The sequence below is a fragment of the Aethalodelphis obliquidens genome, unplaced genomic scaffold, assembly GCF_003676395.1.
Source record: "Aethalodelphis obliquidens isolate GAN/ISIS:26980383/991018 unplaced genomic scaffold, ASM367639v1 scaffold13, whole genome shotgun sequence".
NCBI lineage: Eukaryota > Metazoa > Chordata > Mammalia > Artiodactyla > Delphinidae > Aethalodelphis > Aethalodelphis obliquidens.
In genome coordinates, this window is record NW_020837957.1 from 28,034,840 (window position 1) to 28,046,010 (window position 11,171).

The following is an 11,171-nucleotide window of genomic DNA, read 5'->3' on the forward strand; positions in this document are numbered from 1 at the left end:
CTTACAATTAGAGGGTAGAGGTATCAGGGGATACAGAGTCAAAGGAAGAAGGATTAAAAAGAAATTCCCAAAGTTGCTGTTTTTTTGGACGAGAAAGGAAGACAGCATTTTACAAATGTTTAAAAAAATCCCAAAGCAAGTAACACAATTCATTCACTATCACTCCTACTAGAAAGAATAAAGACATCAGCATCTTATTATATAAAACTGTACTTTCAGCAGTGTATTACAAGTTCACCAGAAACTATGGATGTAGTTTTAGGCTTCATCAAAGAAAACAAGTTCAGATCAAGTTAGATGCTATACACCTAGCCTAGCTGGATAGGTGTCTGGAACTGCTCACTGTGTCACCCTGAACAGCTGTAAACTAAACAATAGTATGTAACTCCAGAGGAAGCTTAAGGATTGAGGATAGGTACACAGCTAATTATATCTCCCCTGCTTCACGCTCTTCAGAGCTCCTCCTGTCTTCTGATCTGCCATTAGCGCTCTCATAGGACCACTTCTTATCTTTTCGATCTCTGTCACGAGGTGATCTGTCTCTTGAATTCCTGTCTCTGTCACGTGATGCTAAGTCTTGTTCTCTGAATCTCTCTTTTGAGGATCTCCTCCTGGATCGCTCTCTGCTCCTGTCTCTAGAACTGTGCCCACTTCTCTGGTGGCTGTGGCTGCGACTACGGCTGCTGGAGCGGGACCTGTGGCGATGGCGTTTCTCCCGGGATTTGGATCGAGTTCTCCTTTTCCATTCCCGTGACATGGAGCGAGACCTATGTCTGCGATACTCTCTGGATCTGGATCTTTTAGGATTCTTGCTATGTGATCGAGACCTCCTCAGCTTCTCCCTTTCTTCTCTCTCCCTTTCTTCTCTTCTTCTCAGGCGTTCATGGTTTCTTTTCTCCTGCTTCTTAGCTACAACTCTCTTTAATTCTTCAAGCTTCTCTCTTATTTCAATAAAACCCAGGTGCAGTTTACCCCCAGAATGATCAGCCAGTCGTCTGTCATTATCATGAAGACCTAAATAGGCAGAGCAAACTTCACAGACTCGAAGTTTCTGCTGCTGGAAACTGGAAGCTTCCAGCTTCCAGAAACTGGCATAGAATTCCGATAAACTTCCTCTGCTTCTCTTTTCTTTGCCCGTGCTTTCTCTACTTCATCCATTACTTTCTGGGATTCCTCCACATTCCCTTCAGCTCCTAGCTGTTCCACCTTAGCCAACAATTTACCGATTTCATTTAACTCATGAACACGTTCTGCCTTTGCTGCAACTTCAGCACTAATCTCTTCCTGAGTTTCTGCTAATCTTTTCTTAGCCACTTCTGTTCTTCGATCACAATCTGCACTGAATGACTGCAGATGATCCATAGCATCGAGTTCAAAGAAAAAATCTTGTTCTTTGGATGCAATTTCATAATCTGCTCTTAAAGCCAGGTCATGGACTTTCAGACATTCTCCAAGATCTATTCTAGTTCCAGACAGGACATCATGGGGGCAACAATTCAGAAGGTGACTCTTGCATACTCTGTCATCACTGAATTTGATTCGTTGATGAGTAGTATCTCGCGGTACCCTGCTTCCATTTATGCAGTATGCCAGGCATTGGCACGATTTTCAGTGGCACACAGGCGGTTGCCACCACCAGGGCCTTCTGGCCCAACGCAGCAGTGAAAATCCAGTCATTTCAGCTAAATAATATCGTGGACTTGTAAACATGGGTTCATTGGTAAATCCTCTTAGTCGTCCCGGGAGGTGCCCATCAACTGGTCCAGCATCCCGCGCATCTGGGCCTGCGCAGACATGGCAGCGGCATAGCGGGCGGACGGACGGGGGTGGGGCGCAGACCGGGCCCTCTCGGGCGGGGGAGACAAGGGGAAGGGGTCGGGGAAGGTGAGACGCTGTCTCGGTTGCCGCCGCTGCCTCGAGGCGTGCGGAAAAGGGAGCTGGAGGGGTTGCAGGAGAGTCCGGGCTGCGCTCCTCACGACGACGCGTACGTGGAAGGCAGCAGCCCCTGAAAGCGACTCTCGTTCCCTCACTCTCCGTTGGGTTCCTGGGACAGAAGCAATACTGGCTAACCAAGCTCTCGTTCCAACACCGCCACCCGCCAGAAGACGTCAGCCCCCCCTTCAAGCTCTGACGCCGCTCGCCGCCACCGTCGCCGCCAACATGACTTCTTTTTTGGGGTCTGATTTCTTTCACTCAACAAAATTATTCTGAATTTGTCCATGTTGTTAGGTCTGTCAATTGTTATTGTTGTTGTTGTTGTTTTTATTTCTGCGTAGTACTCCATTGTACAGCTATAACACTATTTATTTTGTCACTTGTTGGATATTTCCAGTTCTTGGCTACTACAAATAAAGTTGTTATGAACATTCATGTACATCTTGTTATGGACATGTGCTTTCATTTCTTAGGTAAATATTTAGGAATGGAATAGCTGAATTATATCATATGCATATGTTTAACTTTTTTTAAGACACCGCCAAAGGGTATACCAAAGTGGTTTGTACCATTTTACATTTCCACCAGCAATCAATGAGAGTTCCAATTCTCCACATCCTTGTGGTATTATGAGGCTTTTTGCTTGTAGCTATTCTAGTAGATATGTAATTGTATCACACTTTTGATTTGAAGTGGTTTTAATTTGAATTATCTAATGATTAATGATGCTGAGCATCTTTTCATGTGCTTATTTGCCATCCATACATCTTCTTTGGTGAAATGTCTGTTTAAATGTTTTGCCTACTTTTAAATTGGTTTGTTCTGTTATTATTGAATTATAATAATTCTTTACATATTTTAGATATAAGAATTGTGTCATAGATATATTTTGCAAATATCTTTTCCCAGTCTGTAGTTTGCCTTTTAATTTTTTTTTTTTTTTTTTTTTTTTTTTCGGTACGCGGGCCTCTCACTGTTGTGGCCTCTCCCGCTGCGGAGCACAAGCTCCGGACGCACAGGCTCAGCGGCCATGGCTCACGGGCCCAGCTGCTCCACAGCATGTGGGATCTTCCCGGACCGGGGCACGAACCCGTGTCCCCTGCATCAGCAGGCGGACTCTCAACCACTGCGCCACCAGGGAAGCCCTGCCTTTTAATTTTTTAACGGTGTCCTTCAAAGAGAAAAAGTTTTAAATTTTGATGAAATATGTTATTGATGTTTTCTATTATAGTTATGATTTTTGTGTCATATTTTAAAAAGATCTTTGACAAAACTTCTAAAATTTAAAACAAATGAATGAATATAACAAAACAGAAAAAAAAAACTCTTTGACAAAGCCCAGATAAGTAACATTGTCTTGTACATTTATACCTAGAAATTTTATAGTTTTAATTCTATATGTTTTGGTCAATGATACATTGAGTTAAATTTTAATTGGTAGGATGCAGAATCAAGGATGATACTTTTCCATATGGCTACTCAATTGTTCCAACACCATTTGTTGAAAAGATTATTCTTTCCCCCCATTGAATTACCTTGGTACCTTTGTTGAAAATCAAGTTACCTTATATGCCTTCGACTCTTTCTTGACTATTCTGTTATATTAATTTGTCTATCTTTACATCAATACCATACTGTCCTAACTACTGTAGTTTTATAATAAGTTTTGATATCCAGTAGTGTAAGTACTCCAACTTTATTTTTGTTTTCTGGTTTTGTCTGCTTTCTTTTCAAAGTTGTTTTAGTTATTCTAAGTCTTTTTCATTTCTATATAAATTTCAGAATCAGGCCATCAATTTATTTTTTTAAAACCTGTTGGGGAAAAAAAAAAAAAAAAAACCTGTTGGGATTTTAACTGGGATGGTAAATCAATTTGGGGAGGATTGATGCTTTAACAATCTCAGGTCTTTTGTTCCATGAACATGATATATCTCTCCATCTTTCTAGGTCTTCTTTAATTCCTTTCACCAATGTTTTCTAGTTATCATTATATAGTTATTGTACATCTTTTGTCAAATATATTTCTATTTCTTATTTTTATGCTATTGTAAATGGTATTGCTTTTATAATTTTAATTTCTATTTTTTCACTGCTTATATATGGAAATACAATTGATTTTTGCACTATGACCATGTATCCTGAACTCATGCTAAATTTGCCTATTAGTTCTAGTACATTCTTTTTGTAGAATCCATAGGATTATCTACAAAGATAATCATCATGTCAGCAAATATAGTTTTTGTTTTTCTTCTTCCTTCCCAATCTGTGTACCTTTAATTGTTTTTCTTGACTTGTTGCATTGGCTAGAACTGCCAGTATAATATTGAAGAGAAATGGTGAGAACACACATGCATGCCTTGTTACTGATCTTAGGGGGAAAGAATTTTCAGGTTTTCCCCGTTAAGTATGATGTTAGCTGTAGATTTTCTATAATATCCTTTATTAGGTCAAGAAAGTGTTTTCTATTACTAGTTTGCTTAGAATTTTTATCAGGAAAAATGCTTTTTCTGCATCTATTGAGATAAGCATATGGTTTTTCTGGTTTTTAGTTTGTCAGTATGGTGAATTATATCAGTTAATTTTTAAATGTTAAACTAAGCTTGTGTTCCTGGAATAAAACTCTCCTGGTTATGATGTATTATCCTTTTTATGTATTTTTGGATTTGGTTGACTAAAACTGTTATGAATTTTTGCATCTATGTTCATGAGGGATATTGGTCAGCAGTTTCCTTATAATGTCTTTCTTTGGTTTCGGTATCAGGGTAATACTGGCTTCATAGTATGTGATAAGTATTCCCTCCTCTGCACTTATCTGGAAGAGTTTTTATAGAATTTATATTATTTCTTCCATAAATATTTAGTAGAATTTACCAGTGAAGCCAGTCAGGAGTAGTTTTCTTTGTGGGAAGGCTTAAGTTCAAGCTCTTAAGTAGATATAGGGCTAATTCAAGTCATCTATTTCTTCTTGAGTGAAGTTTGGCAGATTGTGTCTTTCAATGAATTTATCCACTTGTAAGTTGTTGAATTTATTGACATAAAATTACACAACATTGTAAATCAACTATACTTCAATTAAAAATAATAAAAAATAAAATTCATAATTTCCTTATTATCCTTTGATATCTGTAGCATCTGTAGTGATGTCACCTTTCTCATTCTTATGGCAACTTCATAAGTTGCCTCATAAATCTAGCTAGAGGTTTATTATTTCTGTTTTCCTTTCATTGATTTCTGGTCTTATCTTTTTATTGCCTTTCTCCTCCTTATCTTAGGTATAATTTTTTTCTTCCTTTTCTAGTTTCTTAAGGTGGAAGCTGGGGTAATAAAGATTTTTCTTCTTTTCTAATATAGGTATTCAGTGCTCTAAATTTCCCTCTAAGCACTGTTTGCTGAATCCCACAGATTTTGATAAGTGTATTTCTATTTTTATCAGTTCAAAATACTTTCTAAATTCCCTTTTGATTTCCTCTTTGACTCATGTGATAATCAGACGTTTGATATTTAGTTTTTAAATGTTTGGATATTTCAAGATATCTTTCTGTAATTGATTTCTAATTTAATTCCATTATGATCAGAAATAAACTTTGCATATTTGAATCACTTTAAATATATTGGTATTTCTTCTGTGGCTCAGAATATGGTCTATCTTGGTAAACAATCTTTTTTTTTTTTTCACTTTAAAAAGAGTATGTGTTCTATGTGTACTTTATTTTTTTTAAATATTTATTTATTTAGGCTGCTCCAGGTCTTAGTTGCGGCACATGGGATCTTTGTTGCAGCACGTGGGCTTCTTAGTTGCAGCATGTGGACTCTTAGTTGCTGCATGCATGTGGGATCTAGTTCCCCGACCAGGGATCGAACCTGGGCCCCTGCATTGGGAGTGTGGAGTCTTGCCTTACCCACTGGACCACCAGGGAAGTCCTTCTATGTGTACTTTATATTTATTATTATTTTTTAATGTAGTTTAATTTTTTTTTTTTTAGAAATTTATTTTTATTTATTTATTTTTGGCTGCATTGGGTCTTCGTTGCTGCACGCGGGCTTTCTCTAGTTGCGGTGAGCGGAGACTACTGTTTGTTGTGGTGCATGGGCTTCTCATTGCAGTGGCTTCTCTTGTTGAAGAGCATAGGCTCTAGGTGCTCGGGCTTCAGTAGTTGTGGCTCTAGAGCACAGGCTCAGTGGTTGTGGTGCACGGGCTTAGTTGCTCTGCGGCATGTGGGAACCTTCCTGGGCCAGAGACCGAACTCGTGTCCCCTGCATTGGCAGGTGGATTCTTAACCCCTGTGCCACCAGGGAAGTCCTCTATGTGTACCTTAAAAGAATATGAAGTCCTCTGTATGTACCTTAAAAGAATATGTAGGGACTTCCCTGGTGGCACAGGGGTTAAGAATCCACCTGCCAATGCAGGGGACATGGGTTCCGTCCCTGGCCTGGGAAGATCCCACATGCCGCGGAGCAACTAAGCCCATGCGCCACAACCACTGAGCCTGCGCTCTAGAAGCCCAGAAGCCACAACTACTGAAGCCTGTGCACCTAGACCCCATGCTCCACAACAAGGGAAGCCACTGCAATGAGAAGCCCGTGCACCGCAACAAAGAGTAGCTTCTGTTCGCCACAGCAAGAGAAAGCCCACACGCAGCAACGACCCAACACAGCCAAAAATTAATTAATTAAAAAAAAAAGAATATGTATTCTGTTCTTGTTGGATAGAATGTTCTATGTATGTCAGTTGATCAAGTTTATTGATAGTGTTGCTTATGTCTATTTGTTCTACCAATTATTTAGAGAGTAGAGTTAAAAAATCTGACTGTAATTATGTATATATCTTTTTTCTCTGCAGTTTTCTTAGTCTTTGCTTCATATATTTTGAAGCTCTGTATTTAGTTGCATAGTATTTAGGACTGTGACATTTTCTTGAGGAATTGTTCCCTCTGTCCCCATGAAATGAATCTCTTTATCTCTGGTAATTTTTCCTCTGAAATCAGTTTGGTCTGACATTAATACAGGTTCACCGGCTTTCTTTTAATTAGTTTTATCGTGATACGTCTCCTTCTATTCTCTTACTTTTAACCTATTTGTGTCTATATTTAAAATAGATCTTTTTTGTAGGCGGCATGTAATTAGATCTTGCTTTCTCATCTGCTCAGATAATCTCTGTCTTTTAATTGGAATGTTTGGAACTGTGCTGCCCAATACAGTAGCCACCAGCCACATATGCCTGTTTAAATTTAAATTAATTAAAATTTAAAAATCAGTTCCTCAGTCACACACAAGTTGCATTTTAAGTGCTCAACAGCCACATGTGGCTAGTAGCTGCTGTATTGGACAGCACTGGTTTAAACCATTTACGTTTATATATAATGGGATTATTGATATGGTTGAGTTTGAGTCTAACATCTTGCTATTTGTTTTCTATTTATCCCATCTGTTCTTTGTTCCCTTTTTATTTCTAGAAGTTCTATTTGCTTTCAAATCTGCTTGGTCATTCTTTATTGTCATTATTCTCTGCTCGTAATTTCAAACATTCATTTAATTTCTTTAAATATATTAAACATAGATATTTCCTTTTTTGTGTCAATAGTTCCAACATCTGAAACATCTGTTGGTCTATATTTGCTGAAATTTGTTTCTGATGGTTCTCATTCATGGTGTCTTGTTTTCAATGTTTGTCTTGTGATTAAAAAAAAAATTGCAGTACCTCATTGTAGTTTTGATTTGCATTTCTCTAATAGTTAGTGATGCTGAGCATCCTTTCATGTACCTACTGGCCATCTGTATGTCTTCTTTGGAGAAATGTCTATTAAGATCTTCTACCCATTTTTTGATTGGGTTGTTTGTTTTTTGTTGTTGTTGAGCTGTATGAGCTGTTGTATATTTTGGAGATTAAGCCCTTGTCGGTCACATTGTTTGCAAATATTTTCTCCCATTCCACAGATTGTCTTTTCATTTTTTTTTTTTAATGATTTCCTTGGCTGTGCAAAAGCTTGCAAGGTTAATTAGGTCCCATTTGTTTATTTTTGTTTTTATTTCTATTGCCTGAGAGACTGAACTAAGAAAACACTGGTATGATTTATGTCAGAGAATGTTTTGCCTATGCCCTCTTCTAGGAGTTTTATGGTGTCATGTCTTATGTTTAAGTCTTTAAGTCATTTTGAGTTTATTTTTGTACATGGTGTGAGGGTGTGTTCTAATTTCATTGATTTACATGCAGCTGTCCAACTTTCCCAGAACCACTTGCTGAAGAGACTGTCTTTTTCCCATTTTATATTCTTGCCCCCTTTGTGGAAGATTAATTGACTGTAGGTGTGTGGGTTTATTTCTGGGCTCTCTGTTCTGTTCCATTGAGCCGTGTGTCTGTTTCTGTACCAATACCACACTGTTTTGATTACTGTAGCTTTGTATTGTCTGAAGTCTGGGAGAGGTATGCCTCCTGCTTTGTTTTTTTCCCTCAGGACTGCTTTGGCAATATTGGCTCTTTCAGAATAGAGCCTGTGCTCCGCAATGGGAGAGGCCACAACAGTGAGAGGCCCGTGTACTGCAAAAAAAAAAAAAAAAAAAAAAAAGTAGACAAATAACAAATACTGGAGATGGTGTGGAGAAAAGGGAACTCTTCTACACTGTTCTTAGGAATGTAAATTGGTGCTACCACTATGGAAAACAATATGGAGGTTCTTCAGAAAAGTAAAAATAGAATTACCATATGGTCCAGCAATCCCAGTCCTGGGCATATACCCAGACAAAACTATAACTGAAAAAGATACATGCACCCCTATATTCATAGCAGCGCTATTCACAATAGCCAAAACATGGAAACAACCTAAATGTCCATCAATAGATGAATGGATAAAGATGTGGTACATATATACAATGGAATACTACTCAGCCATAAGAAGAACAAAATAATGCAATTTGAAGCAACATGGATGCAACCAGAGACTATCATACTGGGTCTTCCCTGGTGGCGCAGTGGTTGAGAATTCGCCTACCAATGCAGGAGAAACAGGTTTGATCCCTGGTCTGGGAAGATCCCACATGCCAAGGAGCAGCTAAGCCCCTGCACCATAACTGCTGAGCCTGTGCTCTAGAGCCCACGAGCTACAACTACTGAGCCTATGTGCCACAACTACTGAAGCCTGCGCACCTAGAACCTGTGCTCTGCAACAAAAGAAGCCACCTCGGTGAGAAGCCCATGCACTACATCAGAGAGTAGCCCCTGCTCCGCCGCACACAGCAGCCCTTGCACAGCAATGCACAGCAATGAAGAGAAAGCCCATGCACAGCAATGAAGACCCACAGCAGCCAAAAAAGACATAAAGTAAATAAATAAATAAATAAAACAAAAAGAGACTATCATACTAAATAAAGTAAGTCAGAAAGAGAAGACAAATACCATATGATATTACTTATATGTGGAATCTAAAATATGGCACAAATGAACCTATCTACAAAACAGAAACAGACTCACAGAGAGATCTGACTTGTGGTTGCCAAGGGGAGGGGGGAAGGGAGAGGGATGGACTGGGAGTTTAGGGTTGGAAGATGCAAACTATTACATTTAGAATGGATAAAAAAACAAGGTCCTACTGTATAGCACAGGGAACTATATCCAATCTCCCGGGATAAACCATAATGGAAAAGAATATAAAAAAAAAGAACGTCTATATGTGTATAACTGAGTCACTGTGCTGTATGGCAGAGATTGGCATGACATTGTAAATCAACTGTATTTCAATTTTAAAAATTTTAGGGGTTTCCCTGGTGGTCCAGTGGTAAAGAATCTGCCTTCCAATGCAGGATACACAGGTTCAATCCCTGGTTGGGGAACTAAGATCCCACATGCCGTGGGGTAACTAAGCCCATGTGCCACAACTACTGAGCTTGTGCGCTCTGGATCCCACCAGCCACAACCAGAGAAGAGAAAACTTGCATGCCACAACTAGAGAGAAGCTCGCATGCCACAACTAGAGAGAAACCTGAGTGCCGCAACGAAGAGCCCACATACAACAACAGAAAGATCCCTCATGCCTCAACGAAGATCCCGTATGCCTGCAACTAAGACCCAATGCAGCCAAAATAAATAAATAAATTACTTAAACAAAGAATCATGAAAAAAATGCTAGATATAAAATAAATAAGTCACAGGGATGTAATACACAGCATAGGGAATATAGTCAATAATATTATAACAACTTTGTATCCTGACAGATGGTAACTAGACTTATTGTGGTGAACATTTCATAATGTATAAAAATATCGAATCACTATGTTATATGCCTGAAACTCATATAATATTGTATGTTAATTATAATTTAATATAAAATTAAAAATTTTCCTTAGAACTCAACAGGCAGGAATTCTTTGAGATCTGAATTAAAGTTAGGTTCCTCCAGAGAAATTTCCATTAGTTTCTATCAGTTGCCTGGAGCGCTACCAATCTGGGACTATAGTTAGATTAAATTTTTAACCTAAAATTCAGCATTTAAATGAAAGTGAATCCTGACAGAAAATACATGTGAGGACCAACATGATTTATGAATTCTTGAGGAAGATTTCTGCCCCTTCCACCAACACCAAGGTGAAAATAGGCGTTTCTTCATTATCGCCTGTGCAGTGTGATTTCTTTTTCCTGCTATTGTGGCCTCTCGCGTTGCGGAGCACAGGCTCCGGATGCGCAGGCTCAGCGGCCATGGCCCACGGGCCCAGCCGCTCCCTGGCATGTGGGATCTTCCCAGACCGGGGCACGAACCCGTGTCCCCTTCATCAGCAGGCGGACTTTAATCACTGCGCCACCAGGGAAGCCCCTACCTGTGCAGTGTGATTTCTTATTCACCCTTGCACTGAGGGTGTAATAGGGTAGGTTTTCTATTAGACTGTCCACCTTGATCAGCCCAGGCTTTAACTCCCAATTCCATGCTCTGCTTCATGCAGGCATCAAGGAGGAACGACCCTCTGGAGTTTGAAAAAAGCCTCAGGGTGATAGCCAGCTTGGCACTTGTTTCCTGACCAGATTTCCTACTTTCACTACTGGTTTTGAAATCAACAGATTCCTTACTTTGGATGTATCTACAATTATTTTAAAATATTTTACCCAGAATTTTAGTTGCCTCCATCTGGAGGGTTGTTCCCATAATACTACCAGAAATGGAAGTTTCCAGCCCTGTTGTGTTTCAAATTGGGTGCTACATGAAAAATTTCAGAGCCATCGGTTAACAATAGCAGTATAACTACCATTATGT

At 39.1% G+C, this 11,171-nt stretch overlaps 1 pseudogene; it reads right to left on the reverse strand.

Annotated features, from left to right (window-relative positions):
* Nucleotides 1-412: 412 nt before the first annotated feature.
* Nucleotides 413-1,596, reverse strand: LOC113624282 (putative RNA-binding protein Luc7-like 2 pseudogene; annotated as a pseudogene).
* Between the last annotated feature and the right edge of the window lie 9,575 nt (nucleotides 1,597-11,171).